The following is a 17,297-nucleotide window of genomic DNA, read 5'->3' as shown; positions in this document are numbered from 1 at the left end:
AGATGTATGCTAACTAGTAGCAGAGCTCTCTTTCTCTCCCCTCTTTAAAGGGTTTGGCCGAGGCCGCCCACCCAACACAACCGCCCATACCAGACGAGTGCATCACTCCTGTTCGGAAAGAATGAACACATAGCTTCCTAATGCGTTCCCAATGGGTGCAGGTATTTGTGAGGGAGTCCGTGATCTGAAGACAAATCCTCTCTCCGCTGTAACATCTGCACGTTATACAGCAGAGACATAACAGCAGTTTGTAAACAGTTGGCCCTGTGATCACAAATCCAAAAGTAATAAAATAATTCGGAATGAAAACAAAGAAAATGACTTTCCCATCATCCTGAAACAGTATCTGACAGTTTTTTTTTCTGCTCGCCAAAATGTCGGAATTGAATGCCTTCTCCGTCAATAGGGTTCGATCCAAACTAGTGGCCTCTTTGCAACAGGGTCGGCACTGTTTTTCCCTTTAACAGTTAGTGACCTGACTCGGTGGTCCCTCTGATGAGAGCCCAGCTGAGATCAGACAGCGTCTCCAGCCAGAAGACATCAGGACCACTCCGGAGACCCCTTAAAAACATGCCCTTTAGTTATTTGTGTAAGTGAACAAGTGAGTGGAAACTATGCGGAGTCCAGCCACCTGGAGTTAGCTTGTGGCATGCCGATGGGGTACAATGCATTTACACGTCAGAGATTTGGGTCGTCACTAATATAACCCAGTTATATTAGTCACCAATGTATTCATGACGTGTCAAAGTATCATGACGAACACCCCAAAAGTCAAAAGAGACCCATGCTATATTCCCATACAAAAAAAGAATACTGCCTCTTCATTTGTTTATGTTTTTTGAGAACAAGTAGGGGTGGTCAGAGGAGATTCAGGGCGTCTTGAAATGTCAGCGGGAAGAGAGACTTTTTTCCAAAACAGAAGATGAGCCAAAAAGGTTCTGGAAGGTAGAGTTCTCAGCAGCTGACAGAGTAACTGCTGCGTGTGTCCAGGGCTGCGACTAACAATAATTTTCATTATTAATTATTCTGTTTATTATTGTTCTGGTTAAATATTTACGGTAAGAGTTAGAACTGTGTGTCATAAAATAATGAGAAATGCTCTTAACAGTTTCCAAGAGCCAGAGTGAGGTATTGTTTTTTTCCGAGCAACAACAACCAAAGATATGTTGATTACCTAAAATGGAGAAAAGTAGTAGGTCCTCATATTTAAGAGTAAGAACAATTACTTAAATAGATTACAATTATTTATACTGGCCAGTTTGTACATGTCATTCAAACACATCCAAAAGGCAGAAGGACAGAAGTGCTGCATTTATAAGTCAGATTTTCAAAAATTGGCAAAAGTAAGTTACATTTGAGTTATGTTTTTAGAGTTATAGATACAGTGATTATCCTATCATTTTGCAATGAACGCTTGCATAAGTTAAAGGACACAACATGACAAAATGTGCGCTGTGAGTGCCAGTCAAAGCTCAAACAATTGAAAACCATGTGGAAAACATAAAGTAAATATATAGTTCTGTGTATAGAGTCACCATGGATCTATGCATATTTTTAGTGGAACATCATGCCTCTTACCAGTTTGTTTTGTATTAATATACCAACCTTTTCACCTCACTTTAAAACAGACTCACTTTTTCCACTGAATGAGCCTTTTGAAAATTAATGGTGCAAATGAAGGCATCTGTGGTGTTAAAGTTGGTTGTACTCATAAAAACTGGAACGCTTTCTGAGGAGAATGAATAAAAACGAGATTATAAAAGAAACACTGTGCGAACACCCTACCAATATTACTGAGAAATAGTGTGTTTATTAGGCTGTTGTAAAGCAAGAAAAACGATCAGTGCCTTTGATTTCAGGAAGGGAATGCATGCTGAATAGTCAGGGTTTCCCAATTCCACACATAGACTTTATTTGGGCGGGCCCCCGCCCAGGTATATTAACGTCCGCCAAAGTATATTTCGCGACCCATTTAGGTTTAATTTTTTTTTATCCGTCCGCGAGCACGACACCATCTGCGATTGATTAACTAGTGGACGATGATCCCTCACTCTTACGGCCCCTACACACGGCGGCGTGCGTTGCCGCTTGGCGGTGGGCGTGTCTTGAGCTTGGGGAGTCAACGCGAGCAGCCCGACCAACAACCAACCACATGAATGTCCCGCCCCGGACATACAAAGCAAAGCATTCATGCTACATCCATGCTGGCTAAATATACTGTCTGTGCTTGCTAGCTGTCCATTCAAACGAAGTACACTGGATATAAACTCCCCAAACAAGCGAAAACCTACCAGTTTCCCCCACTGTCTTTGCCACCTCCCCCCATGCCTGGCTCCTCCGGTTTGTATCCCTGTATGTTCCCTACCGCCACGATCATTTTCTCCTCCTTTTGTTGACATATGGGAAATAACTGCGGTCTGGCTCTCCCAACATACACCCGGTTTGATTGGCTAGTGCTTGTACTGTCAGATTTACATACGAGGGATTTGATTGGCTGCCGCCTCCGTCGAGGCGGCAAAAGTAGAACATTGCTCTACTTTTGCAGCGAGCACCTCGAGAGAAGCTACGCTTTGCTCCCACAATGCAGTTCGGCGAATCGTGACGTCACCCCATTCAAAGTGAATGGGCAGAAGCGTTGAAGTGGCAATAGCGGTCTGCTATTGCGTAAAGGGTCTGCTGCTTTATGCGCTCCGCAGTAACCCCGCTGCGAGGCTCCGGCGAACAGTTCATGAGTGTGCTCCACTAGCAGCAGCCCACCCACCCCCCCGTTCTCGGCTACTACCACAAGTATATTTCAGTATCTGTGGGAAACACTGAAAGTGGTTGATTTGTATTATTTGATACGACTACTCGACTAGTATTATTGTTCCACGAATCCCTGTGGACCCATTTTAGTCTGCTATAGAATCAAATGACACCTTCTGCTTCTGTTCCTTTCCACATCTTCACTCCTTGCATCATGGTGAGTGTGTGGCCCGTCTATAACCCCGTGAAGTTTTTCTTTTTGCCACTCCCTTTCACACGCACCCCGTCTCTTTTCCTGCGTCCCTTGCTTCTCCCTTCCTCACCTCAGCATCTTCACCGCACACTCTGTCCCGGTTAGCCTCTCATTACTTTTACCCACCAGAATGTGGACCAGCTCCACTTCATGCGAAGAGAAAACCACACGTTTTGTTCTGCCCGGACAGAAACCAGGCTCAAGAGCTGTTTCAGGCTGTTTGCTCTTATTGTTGGACAAATTAAGCAAATACCAGAGAGAGAAAGCAAGAGATAATAACTATTTTCAATAATTTGAAAATATCTATCATTAATATTCACAACGTCCCACATTGACTAAGTGTGACTGAATGACACTGAGGGGTTGAGTTAGAAAACATCTAATGTATATTAATGCTCTAATTTTCTCCATATCAGCTCTCAAAGGATAGCTGGCAAATTGCAATCACGTTTTGAGAACACTAGCCAAGAACGATAAAGACGGTATGACCAGAGCTTTGCATTAACCAGCCGTCTAAATCTGATATTGAAGAGTATTAATCGAAACACTGAAATCATTGCCTCGTGTTACAAACACCAGCTAGGCTTGGTCTAAAAGACTGATAGCATTCTGCGCTAGGTCAGGTTTGACTAACTGGGTTTTGGGCAATAGGATAGCAGTATTTCTTTAGTCAACTGTGAGCAAGATTTGTATACGTTTAGTTTACCTAACAACTAAGCACTTATACATTCAAAATGTAAACAAGTAAACCAAAGTTTAATCGATTAACTGCTACATTGTCAATGCTTATTGTTTTCAACTATTTACATAGTTGAGTTAAGCATTATTGCTTTGTTTTTCCAATGACATGACACATTGCACACGCATCTAAGAAAGAAGCGTTGTGATTCAACATTGTTTCTCGTGTGGAGCAAAATTGGATTAATTTACAAACGTATTTCCTTATTGCAAATCCAACCTGATCTCACCAGAATGCGTGACTCCACCACGACTCCTTAACACCACAATGCGTGGTGGAGTCACGAACTTTGTTACATTTGCGTGTCGGCACCACGCAAACAACCCCAATGTAAAGTGAATGAGGCTCCTTTGTCGTGGTGCACACACGCATTTCTACAATGTCCCGCAGTGAGCTTTTATTCTATACAACGTTTTTTAAATCTACTTTATAGCGTGTAGTAACTCACGGGAGGCTTCTTTTATTTTATTTGTATTCATAATTATTTTTATTTTTCGTCAGAATGTAAAAATTACATTAGTTACGAATTTGTGTTCTCAAAAAACAGTGCATTGTGTGTAATGCAACTGTGATTTTTATTAAATTAGTTTGTTTTTAAGGAAGGCCAGAGCTTCAGCTGTGTCAAATAGATTGTTCCCTTTAGTTAACGTTATTTAAAAGATAATTATCATGTCTTGTATTACGAGCGTCCATTCCGATTGGATAACGGAGAATTTTACACCCGGAAGTAAGTAGCCTATTCTCTTACTGTCGATTGATTTTACAGTGATATCTGCACTACTCATCGACTAAAAAACACCAGATTATTCTTGTTAATTACACAACATTGATTGGTTTGAATTGTGTGCAATGCTTTTGTATTTTCCCCCTTCGATTCGGAGAAACAAATATTTTTTCGGAGTTTTTGGACGGCAGAAGACACTACACTACCCAGAATCCTCAGCTATCGTTTGGGACTACACCATGAACCCCGTGATCAGCCCTCAAGCTCTTTGATTGGTTGACCTCCAACTGCATTCCATATGAAAAAAAACGTTTCGTAAAAGAGAAAATCATACTTTATTCAGCAGTGCTTGCTTTACTCTTTGATAGTCATCACATGAATGCATTGTAATAAATGGTTTGGCTGCATTAAATATTACACATCTGCGCAGAGCCGCTCGCGGGCGCAGAGCCGCTCGCGGGCGCAGAGCCGCTCGCGGGGGTTTAATCTGCGCGCGAGGGTCATTTTATGCGCGTGTAAAAGCACATTTTCCGCTCGTGAGTAGCTTGTTTTACGCGCTAGAATATTGACCCAAATCTGACTCCATATCTGCCTCCCGTAACCCCACAGTAACTGGCTGGAGCGCGGGCACTAATTTAACGCGGGCACTTATTTTGTGAGCGCGCTCAAGCCAGTTACTGTGGGGCGAGGTGAGGCACAGATGAGCTCTGCCTCACCTCAGATGCGTCACCCCACAGAAACTGTCTGGAAAGCGGGCCCTAAGCACTTGCCTGTTACCATCTCACTGTAGGTTAGGGCTGTGGCGATACACTAATCTCACGATACGATACGATACACGATATTCAGCCAACGATACGATATATATATCACGATATTCAGCCAACGATACGATTCGATACGATTCGATATAAATCGATACACTTATATCATTTTCTGAAAGATTTTAAACGGACAGTGGGATTTTGGTGACATCTTGTGAGTGTTCCATTGACTTGGATTGAATTAATTCAACTGAAAACTGAAAGCATCCATTATACAATATATGGCTCTGACAGAGAGTCTCCAGCTTGCAAATACTGGACAAAATTAATCAAAAGATGTGGTGAGAAAATTAGTTTCATTTATTGAAACAGTGCAAACTCTAGCTGTAAAGTGCAGTATCACAATGGACAATGGAGAATTAAAAGGTGCAGCAGGTGGCGGAACACGGGGGATTTGAATGGGACTTGTTAGAAATTAAAATCAATGTTTTGATGGCATAAAGTACCATAAACATACCGTCAGTTTAAATGCTGTTTTATACTGAAAAACCAGAAGTTGTTGCGCACAACCAGTTGTTGAGCTTTTATTCTGAAAATCCTTCATCTCCGGTTAGCATTTAGCATGTGGCTAATATACAATTTCCTATAGAGGTGAATTTAGTAGCGATATGACACGGAGTGTTGCACACCGAAACCTACTGATTTCAACACTACAACTATAGACATCGAGATATTATTATTGCTGAATATTAAATGAAGTTACAGTTTATTTGAATACGTTTGTTTACAGACGTGGGTAGCATGACACAACATTCGGAACTACCGGAAATGAAACCAGCCGTGAGGTATTTTTGGAGTATTGATTACAGCGTTTAAAATGTATTAAATGAAAAGTCATGAAAGAGATAAGGAGGAGAAAAGGCGTGTTTAGTTATATATTTAATGTGCAATGTCTGAATCCTCTGTAATGCGCAACAACGAACATTGGAGACGTGGAGGGCCGATCCCCAGCAGCGCCAACCGGCCCACAGGGAGGATTCAGCAGAGGATATTTAACAGCTGGAAAGGTGGAGCTCGCTCTCTTCCCTTCGCTCACGAGAGCCAGAACACAGCTGTTTTTCTGACTGAACCATCTTCTGCTTGTAACATTACCGCGCTTTTTATTAATTAAAGTATACATTTGAACATTCTCAGAGACTCACTTAGTCTCCTTTTTAAAGCTTCTCTCCTGGACGCGAGTATAACGAACACAGTTATCAGACTTAATGTATCGATACCCGCGGCTGAAATATCGATACTTTCTCGGAAAATTAAATATCGATATATATCGCAAGATCGATTAAATTGCACAGCCCTACTGTAGGTCACAATTGTCATTTTTGTAGATCCCTTTATTACATGTGTCCTCGCCATCCATAGTCTCTCAATAACTTATTTCACGTATAGATATTTAGGCTCGCTAGTCTCATCATACAACGGCAATGAGAAAGCACCAGGAGAGGCAGCACTGAAGGCAAGTGAGCCCACATGTTCTTGTTGCTACTGTTATTCTACGCAGGGACGGTAGACGCGAACAACAAACTAGACTTTTGAAACTAGAGGAAGATAAGGAGGACTTTTACAAACAAGTAATAGAGATTGTTGTCCAGAAGGATAGCATGGACTTCATCTTCAAGTCAAGGTAAGACCACAATTGTAATGAAAATGGGATCTTACTAAGAAAGGACAATCCAATATTTAGAATGTGGGTATTGAACGGTCTGTTTAAAATGAATCGAAGCATCAGACTAAAAAAGCGTTTGAAAATAGCAGAATATTTCGATTAAGGTCACAATATAATATTTGTAATCTGACTCTGAAAGAGTCAGTGCCTCACAGGGGCGGATCTAGAAAAATATTCTTGGGGTGGCAAGAGGGTGGCAGGAGAATTTCAGGGGTGGCATCCCCTGGCAGAAGTATATGCTGATTTCATCTCAGTCATATCAATTAATGTTAACTTGGAAAGCCACAATATTTATATTTTAACTCAATAACATTAGGTGATATTATTGTGGCACATCAGTAAAGCCTTAAATATAAATATATAAGGTGGCAGACATAATTTAATGAATTTTAACTGAACAATAACTGAATTAGTTTGTCTCACTCTTAGACCAGTAGGGGTACCAAATCTATGCAGACTGCTGCAATAAATACATTAATTAACTCATCGATGTTTGTATGAATATGATAATATTAACAATCATATCATTCCTATCAGCTGTCAATCACTGTTATTATTCACATATTCAGTGTTATTATTAAATAAACTATATTTTTTGGAGGAGTTAATGATGAATGTTCCTCAAGATGCTTGCTCACCTTCCTTCAAATTTGAAAGACATGTAATTACTATCATAAATCAAAATAATCAAAAGAAAAGTTCAGCGCCCCACAACTTAATTGCAAACAGTTACAAGTTACAACCTTGACTTTACATCAGACAGAACAAACATTAAAGAAGTGACTAACTGCATCAATTAGGGTTAAAAAACATGTATTCAGCTAAAACATATACATCGCTACAGTTATTATCCAGTGGAAAGTCCTTACCTACTGGCCTAGTTAAATCAAAGTGGTTACTTTTTTTTGGCTGGGCAGTGAAGTTTTACACACCGTCTTATTTGACTTTCTCAGGACTTGAAACTGTTTTTTGGGGGCAGACCCCCACAAAGTAGAAAAATGTTATACAGACGTAAGGTCATCATCTTAACAGTTTTATATGCTCATCGAGTTATCTGTGAGCAGAGCATCAAGTTGGCATGCCTATACTGTAACAGCTGAATGTGGCGATGCAGCAAAACGCCTCACAAACTTATTAAGATTTAAAGCTATGGTGCGTTTTGATTCAATGCCGAGTACAGCCAAACTTGACAGGCTCTTCTCTGCCATTGTAGACCGCAAATACCTCATTCCTTCAGTCTACTTGGATCCGAAATGCTTCTCGTTTTGCGCTGTCCCCCCACCCCGTTCAAATTAAATCGCCACCAATCATATTTCCCCGCTCTCGCCAGGGCTGGGGGAGGGGTTACAAGGCTTGCGTCTTGTGCTGCATTCACTTGCACTCGGACATTAGAGATTATCTCTCATAAATGTCGGGATTTGGCACAGCACGCTTAAACCGTGCTCCGCGCTGCAGTGAAAATGCGCCATTAGATTGGTGATTGCCTTGAAATGGTTCGACTATAACAATTAAATTGACTAAAATACATTAATGTTCAAGAACAGTACTTGTAGCAGCTTTAAAGGACAGAAGAGGATGTTAATTGAAAGTAGTCCCAGTATCTGACTGGTGTTAGGATACGCTGATGACACTTTCAATACCAATATCCATCCAACAAGACCTGCTACTCTTCTCTGAACTCTAACAATATATAATGCATACAGACTTATGCCATATTAAATGGTACAATGTGTGTGCACAGCCAGCTGCAAATTATGTTAAATGTGTTACATGGCAAGTGACCCAGTATCCCAAAAGATCAATGAAAGTAGCCTGTACAGACTATAACCATCAGCAGAAATCATTTAATTATTCTGTTAGAGTGCTTTTATTTGCCTGGTGACTGTATCAACGAGCTATTTGCTGTTCAACTCCTCTCGTGCCAAGAAATATATAACAATAACTAAACTGGGACAGCTCAAATGACTTTCAAAGGATAATAAAGGTTGTACTGATTTACCGAAGATTACATCAAGTCAATGGGCTGGCAGTGCTCACACTTAGTTTCAGGGTCCATTACAAAAAAAGAACTGTTTTTCCATGTCATGTCTCATTTGCTTGTCCAACAATCTAAATCAATCCAACTGGGCCACATAATTGGTTCAAGCCCAGATATAAAGCTGAAATAATTGATATACTGAACTATCTATAATCATTCAATCTCAATGACTAAACTCCAAAAGAAGGCAGAGATTCAATTAAAGTGCACCCTTAAAAAATATTACTTAACACAAAAATGTGAATGTGGCCAAACAACAAAAATAACCTCATATGCTCTATATTTATACAAGAACACTTCCTTCTTGCCTGCTGTGTTTCTCTGCTTTGTGGTTGTGGAAAATATGTATTATTTGGTTGTTAGCTCAAATTCATAACGGTAAATGTGTCATGTAGACAGGATAACAAAATATGTTCCACTAATATAATTAGATTTGCCTATGATATTTCCTTTATAGCTGCATATTAATAAGAGAACTGGAACACCCTCAAAGGCAGGTACTGAATGTTCTGCACCTCACATTCCATAAAGCTAAAAAATATTTCAGATGATAAACGGTGCCTCAGGGGTTGAATAAGGCGTCTACCAATCAGAGGTTCAATGGTTTGATACCTCTGTAGTAAACATGAAGAGGTGTCCTTTTAGCAAGCTAAATAACATGCTATGTCATACATTGGGTTTGTCAGAGCTAAGGCTGTGTGGGCATGATGGACACTAGCATACAATGATAAGCAATCTCATTGAAGCACATTGAAAAAAAAAACTAAGATAAATAAAATATATAAAATAAACTATATATAAAGATGTGCCTTTATTTTGAAATTCCCATGGCATGTCTGTTGAACTACAGTTGTGGTCAAAAGTTTACATACACTTGTAAATAACATGTATTTCATGACAGTCTTGACTTTTCAATAATTTCTATAACTCTTATTTTTCTGAGAGTGACTGGAGCCCATACTACTTTGTCACAAAACAAAAATCATGAAGTTTGGTTCTTTTATGAATTTATAATGAGTCTTCTGGAAATTTGATCAAATCTGCTGGATCAAAAATATACATACAGTAACATGAATTATTAATTTTGGCGAGGTAGAAAGTTGTTTCAATCAATTTAACTTTGTGACATGGCCTTTTAACTTCTTGAGTGATTATAATTGACTATAGCTGGTAACCCATTTAAATAGGGCTCATAAGATACAATCATTGGACTCAACCACAACACTACAATGGGAAAGTCAAAGGAGCTCAGCATGGATCTGAAAAAGCTGATCATTGACTTCAACAAGTCAGGAAAGTCACTTGTAGTCATTTCAGAGCAGCTGAATTATGTGCACACAATTGTTTGTAGGTATAAAGTGCATGGCACAGTTGCGTCACTGCCCTGATCAGGAATAAAACACAAGCCATCACCTGCTCCTGAGAGAAAATTGGTCTGGATGGTCAAGAGTCAACAGAGTACCATTAAAAAGCAGGTCTGCAATTAATTAAGAGCTGCTGGAACACAGGTGTCAGTTACCACAGACAAGCGTGTTTTACATCACTATGGGCTGAGAGGCTGCCGTGCAAGAAGGAAGCCCTAGCTCCAGAAGCGGCACATTGAGGCTAGACTGAAGTTTGCTGCTTATCACATGGACAAAGAAAAGCCCTTGTGGAAGTAAAGTTCTGGGGTCAGATGAAACGGAAATGTATCTGTTTGGCCACAATGACCAGAAATATGTTTGGAGGAGAGAAGGTAAGGCCTTTAACCCCAACATCACCATGCCTACCGTCAAGCATGGTGATGCTACTATTATGCGCTGAGCACGTTTTGCTGCCAATGGAACTGGTGCTTTACCTAAAGTCAATGGAATAATGAAGAAAGAGGATTACCTCCAAATTCTTTAGGAGAACCTAAAATCATCAGCCAGACATTTGGGTCTTGGGCGCAGTTGGGTGCTCCAACAGTTGGGTGCTCCAACAGGACAGTGACCACAGTCACACGTACAAAGTGGTACTGGTAAAGTTCAGTACACATAATTGACAAGATATTAGCAAGATATGTCAAACTATGTCAAAGCGTCTAACAAGTGACATGTAATGTCATAATGACATTACATTACATGTCACTTGTTAGACGCTTTTATCCAAAGCAACTTACATACTCAATACTGTGGGCAATCCCCACAGGAGCAATTTGGGGTGAAGTGTCTCAGGGACACAAGGACATGCAGACTGCAGTGGGGTTTGAACCTGTGACCCCCCTGATCCGAACACCAACGCACAACCCACTGCACAACACGCCTCCCACATATTCACTTATTCTGAAGCACCAACATCATGCATTTACTGCAGATAGAAGTCAAATATTTTTCTTGCATTCTTAGTAATGCTGTGAAAATTATCGCGTTAATGGCGGTAATTAATTTGTTGAATTAATTGCATTAAAAATATTTAACGCATTTAACGCATTTGCAGAATGGCCCGCCCCATACATCCCACCAGTGGCAGCGCCAGCCAGGGTATGGCTGGGGTAGGCTACACCCATACCAAGAAATGGCTTAGCCCCACCATGAAAAATGATGTTAAAGTAAGCAAAATAAAGTCCACCAACTCGTGCCGAGAATTGCACAGACAGCAGTTAGTAAGATTGATTTCAGTAGCCAATTGTCTGGAAATACCGAAGACCAGAAACGGTTTTGAAAACTTTTCTCAGTGATCGTCTTCTCAATAGAACATTTTTGATAATGTCTTCTGGCCAATCAGAATCAAGATAACGGCGTGGTGCTGTTGCAGGAAGTCCCGACGGAGAATACTTTTGCTAGGTGCACACAACTGGTACGCAGGTTATGTGCGTAATCTGAAATGCGTACCGTCACTTGTGTCACAAAGCGCATTTGCATACCGACGTACTTGTGAAGCTTTTCCAGAAGGCGGTGAGATCACCGGACGGCTGCTGTTAACGTCGGTCTGTACAACGGAATTGTGCCAAAACTACGGAAAGAGACTCCCCCCCTTCACTGGAGAACTGCGCTAAAACAGCTGATCACAACGTTCACACTCTGTGGTCACGAAGTACTCCACTAGCCTCCCCCGTCGACTTTCCTGAAGTAGGCTACTCCCCCGTTGATAGAAATCAACACGTAATGAATTAAGCCCCCCCGGTTTGATGATTGATAGGTGCTCTCTTTCATTTTGACACACAGAATGTTTTTACAATAAACATGTTAAATGGATCATTTATCTTTCCATTCCCACAACAATATACATAAATAAATGACATATTTTGGACATAGTTCGAATGGTGATTAATCATGATTAATTAATTTTTAAGCTGTGATTAATCTGATTAAACATTTTAATCGTTTGACAGCCCTAATTCTTAGTGAGTTTTGGTCACAATGATGACTTAAAATATACCAATTGTGGCCCTGTATCGCTGCGATAAAAACAATTTAAAAAGTGAAACTGCAGTACCAACCGTCAGGTATTTTAACACTGTATTGTGAAACCGGTGATCAGCACATACTCACTAACTGCTTGGGTAACACATTCGAACAAGTTAATAGTGCCAATAGGCTGAATCTTATTTTGTGACCTTGGAGCACTACTATCAATTGCATCTCTTTGACATTAAAGTCAATAAAAGTCGATAACAGTGAAATATAAACTTCCTAACAACATTTTCCTACCTAGTGTGAGGCTTTTTGATCTTCCTTAATACATCGATTATTAAACGTAAAGTGTGTTCCTAAAGGGTTGGCCACTATGTGAACTAGAAGGTTAATGTAAAGCTGCAAAAATATCTGCCACAACACAAAAATATCTGCCACAACATAAGTAACCGGATCAGAGTAACAATAAGTACAGTTCGCAGCAAATCACTTCATAATGTATCATATATTTCCTTATCTGAGTCAGCTGAGCCGTATCTGGCCGTGCAACACTTACAGTGTCACATACTGTATGCAGAAGTATTATTTTAAGCAACACATTAAGTTGACGAAACACTCGAGTCAAATGTAATTGAAGTCAGATCGTGTTTTAGACGGGGCAGTGATATCATAAACCTGTTAATGTACGCATTCAAATACTTTTTCTTTTACCAGAGTATTCACCTTGCAGGTGCAGCTATGTGGCTTTGATCCTGGATCAAGTGTTTAAGTCATGGATGTTTAAAGTTTAACGTCTTCATATTTGTCTAATATTATAGTTGACTTTTCATTCAGGAAGTATGACGCTGCGCTGTCAGTGCGCTTCTCCATGTTTGTGATTGGTCGAATGCTCCAAATACCACCCCTCTCATGTGAACGCGCACCTAACTAGATAGGACACGGCTGGCTTGAGCGATCCACTTGATAACCCGGGTCGTAGTAACGTTTAGCGAGAGCGCGTATGTTTTGGATTAGGCCAACCGGCTAACTCAAACATATCCAGGTTAGGTTGAACCAGCTTTGTAGTACAGGCCCCAGGGTCCCGACCAGGTTAGCCGCTAAGCATAAGTTACCATGGAGATCAAGCCTGCTAAAAAGAGAACCGGCTTCGTAGGACCGGAAAGCCGGAGTTTTCCCTGAATTTAGCCGGCTAAGCGAAAATCCTGCTTCGTAGTATACCCCCCAGGTCTGACAGAAAGGCAACGTGTGTAAACATTGATTGAACTGGGCTTGCCAAAGAGCTAAGTGAGCAGCTAACATTCCTCATTAAAGTCTTCACAGTCAGCTTTGAGGTGTTGCTTACTGTATACACACACACACACACACACACACACACACACACACACACACACACACACACACACACACACACACACACACACACACACACACACACACACACACACACACACACACATCATCGTAACATGTCTGTTTTCATAATGGTTAATAAGCACATTTAATTGGGACATGTGTTCGGATTATTGAGTAACATGAATAGATATTGTGCAAGCAAAGACTGCATAATGTGTGGATAATGTGTTGGGAGTGATCGAGCGAATCTGGGAAAATATCATGGAAAATATTAGCAAATCGGAAAATCTTACAGGTAGTTGGAATATGAGAGATATTATAACAATATAATGCATTCTGAGCTTGTGATGACAAATCCTCCAGAACAACATGAAATATCACCCCCTACTCTCTCATTTGCTCATTCACACGCAAAGACACGCGTGGTGAGGATTGTATCACTAATGAGTTGGTTTGGCTGCAGTTGAGTTATGGGCATGAGCGCATGGTGGGACCTCACCCCAGTGCAGGCTGGGAGAGTGTACTGAGTGCACCTAACGCCACAGGCTGCCAAGGTCACGGTCTGACAGATTTATCAGCTGGCAACTCTTCACTGATGTTTTTAGATGGATGCCGTTACCTGACCACAAGAAGCTTGGAGGAAATACTAACATTTTTACTAAAAAAACTGCAGTTTGAATTTTTGTTTAGTTTTTGGGGAAATAAAATAGATACTTCAAATGTAACTGCAGTTATTGTGCATATTATTTATTTCATGTTTTGGGGTCACTCCAGTATCTTGATTTTCTGGGGTGATAACAGAGAAGCATTGTTTCAACAACAAGTTCTGTAAACTTGAATGATGCACGGCTAACTGGATAAGGATATAGGTAGAATGTTGTTTTGTACCTATATCCTTAAAGGGGCCCTAATATGTTCATCATATTTGTATTTTTTGCCTTTACTCATGTGTCAGGGAACTTTGGGATTTTAGCCTTTGCAGATCACTTACAGTACATGCATAAAACATAACACACTGCAGCAAAGAGAAAACCCCAAAAAGCATAATAGGGCCTATTTCAAATGTGCATCCAAATAACGTTAGCTAAAAACATTAGCAATCTAACCTCTTTGTCCTTTTTGCATTCAACTAAACGTTCCACTCACAAAATGAAATGAAGTGAGCCTAATTTGCTAACGTCAGCACTAATTCCCACTCGACACTACTTTCATTCTTGTTATTTTAACACTTGCTGAGGCATTTGGTAATGGCATTTTTACTGCCCCTTCACAAATATTGCACCTTTCATTTTACAGTACCTACATCGTCAAGGGAACCAAATGCACACCCTATAGAGAAAATCAAGTTGTTTCTCAGTTTTGGCACTTCTGTTCATGACGCACAATGTGAATCTACTTGCGTAGTCCTACATGAACAGGCCTACATGAACTGCTAGATTATCTCAAATCGAACACAGCTGTTGTGGATTTACCGACTTACTTGACAATCACAGCTAGCTAGCATGTGTGCTATTGTTCGCATTAATGGATCACTAGAGACTGCGAAATAAACTCAATGAACCCACACCATTTTTGAGAAAATAAGAGTAGTACAAAGGGTATAATACTGGTATGACTTCCATTTTTAGAGTGCAGGCTCATTCGCAACCGCTGTTGGTCCCACCCCCGTCAAATACGTGGTTAAGATGTTGACTGTTGAGGGTAAGAAGTGTATCACGCTATGAGTAAGCTATTTGAGAAGTCATTGCATTCTCCTATGCTTGTGAACCCATGTATGAACTTAAAATAGCAAGTATAAGTAGAGAACACAAATCATGGCATATTGCCAAGGGATTACATGTCATCTATGTCCCGGTACTGAATATATAAAGAAATTCATAATGAGACACAACAAATAATTAAAAAAAACAACATATTTACGGTCATTCAAAAACGTTTTAATGTCCAATTTTGGGAAATGTTCTGCTCTTAGATCAGTCTAAGGATTTCAATCTACACGTTAGAAACAATGATAATTTTGGAGAACCACAATTGTTACCCAAAAGCAATTGTATAAATCATTTTTTACACACAGGAAAGTACCGGAAAATCAAAGTAATGCTTAACTAAAGTACTCAAATAAAGCTACATAGTACTCATAGTCTGACCAAGAGTCAAGGTTTGCTTACTGAAGGGTACAACTGTAAAAATGTTAACTTAGAGTTAGATTTCTACTCTCTGCTTCAGTGACTGCATAGGCTATCCTTATGGCAATAGATTAATGTACCCCGCTTTATCATCTTATTTGAATTAATAAAAGGTTAGGCAGCTGAGGAAGTAATTACCTGCAGCTGTTGCACTTAGTTGGGGAGGTATAAATCTGTAACCACATCAGAAATTGTCCATAACATGTATAGCTTAGGAAAACCATGTGTGTGGCTCTTTAACACTCCTTAACCTACAGAGCCGTCTTTTACGCTTCCCCGGAAAAAGAGCCGTTGGGATATAAGGAGAAGTAACTCTGGATACAGTACAGGGTGACATACGTCGTATAAATTCTTAAGCAGGGAAAAAAAAGAGATCATGTTACCAACATCTAGTGTAAAACTCGAGGTAAATAAAGTAGTGGAAAAAGAAAAGAACTGAGCAGCCAATCAATCACTTTAATGAGTCTGTGTGACTTAAAGGAGTTATGAGGACTGGGCAGAATATTGCCCCACAAAAAACATATTTATATAAATGCCCAAATATGCCAGAGGCTGTAAAAACGAGAACTAACTTTCACACCAGGACTGGAACCATTCACACATCTGAGATAAATTAATCTGTCCATTCATTCACTTCTCGATGACCTGAAAAGCCCTAGTGAACTTTGCATGATAGGCTGTCTCTTTGTATGTATAGAGGATGAATAGACTTGTAAAAGTACCCACTATGACGACACAGATTGGTTTTTGGACTATCATTTAGTTTGGCATTTTGGCCATTGCCATCTTGGTGTCTTGGAATCAGATGTGACACGAGAGGCTAACTAAAACCAGTGGAGTTGACCAGTGCTGGCGATTGGCCAACATGTTTTAATTTTGCATCTTGGGAGAACCTGATGTATGGTGAAAACCCACACGGAATATTATGTAATCAGAATCATTGGTTAACACATTATAAGTTATAAAATAAATGTAAAAATGGAAGTTTGAATCATACAAAAAATACTGACAAACATACCATTACATACAAAGTGGTAAAAGTGTTAGTTGCCGGCTGTAAGTATTTTTCACCATATATTGATTGGAATCAGTATTGGCAGGTCCTAAATCTTGCCATATCCCGCCCCCAAAAAGGTGGTATCAAGCCATCTAAACCTGCTGCTGTTACCATCTATAAAATCGAGACTTGAATCAGCAGTAGTAATTTTAATTGGGTTACTGGTCTCAGAATTCAATAAAGTGCACATTAGGAAAGATTAACTAATGAAAAGTATGAATCAATAATAATAAGCTAACATTGCTTAAATTCCATAAATGAAAATGTTTGACACTCTCTCACTCTCTTTCTGTCGGGTGAGCTTTAAGGGGTTGTAGTTGGATCTGTCCCCATGATGATCTCAG

The sequence above is a fragment of the Pseudochaenichthys georgianus genome, chromosome 19 (genome assembly GCF_902827115.2).
Source record: "Pseudochaenichthys georgianus chromosome 19, fPseGeo1.2, whole genome shotgun sequence".
In the NCBI taxonomy this organism is placed as follows: Eukaryota; Metazoa; Chordata; class Actinopteri; order Perciformes; family Channichthyidae; genus Pseudochaenichthys; species Pseudochaenichthys georgianus.
This window is presented reverse-complemented; position numbering follows the sequence as displayed.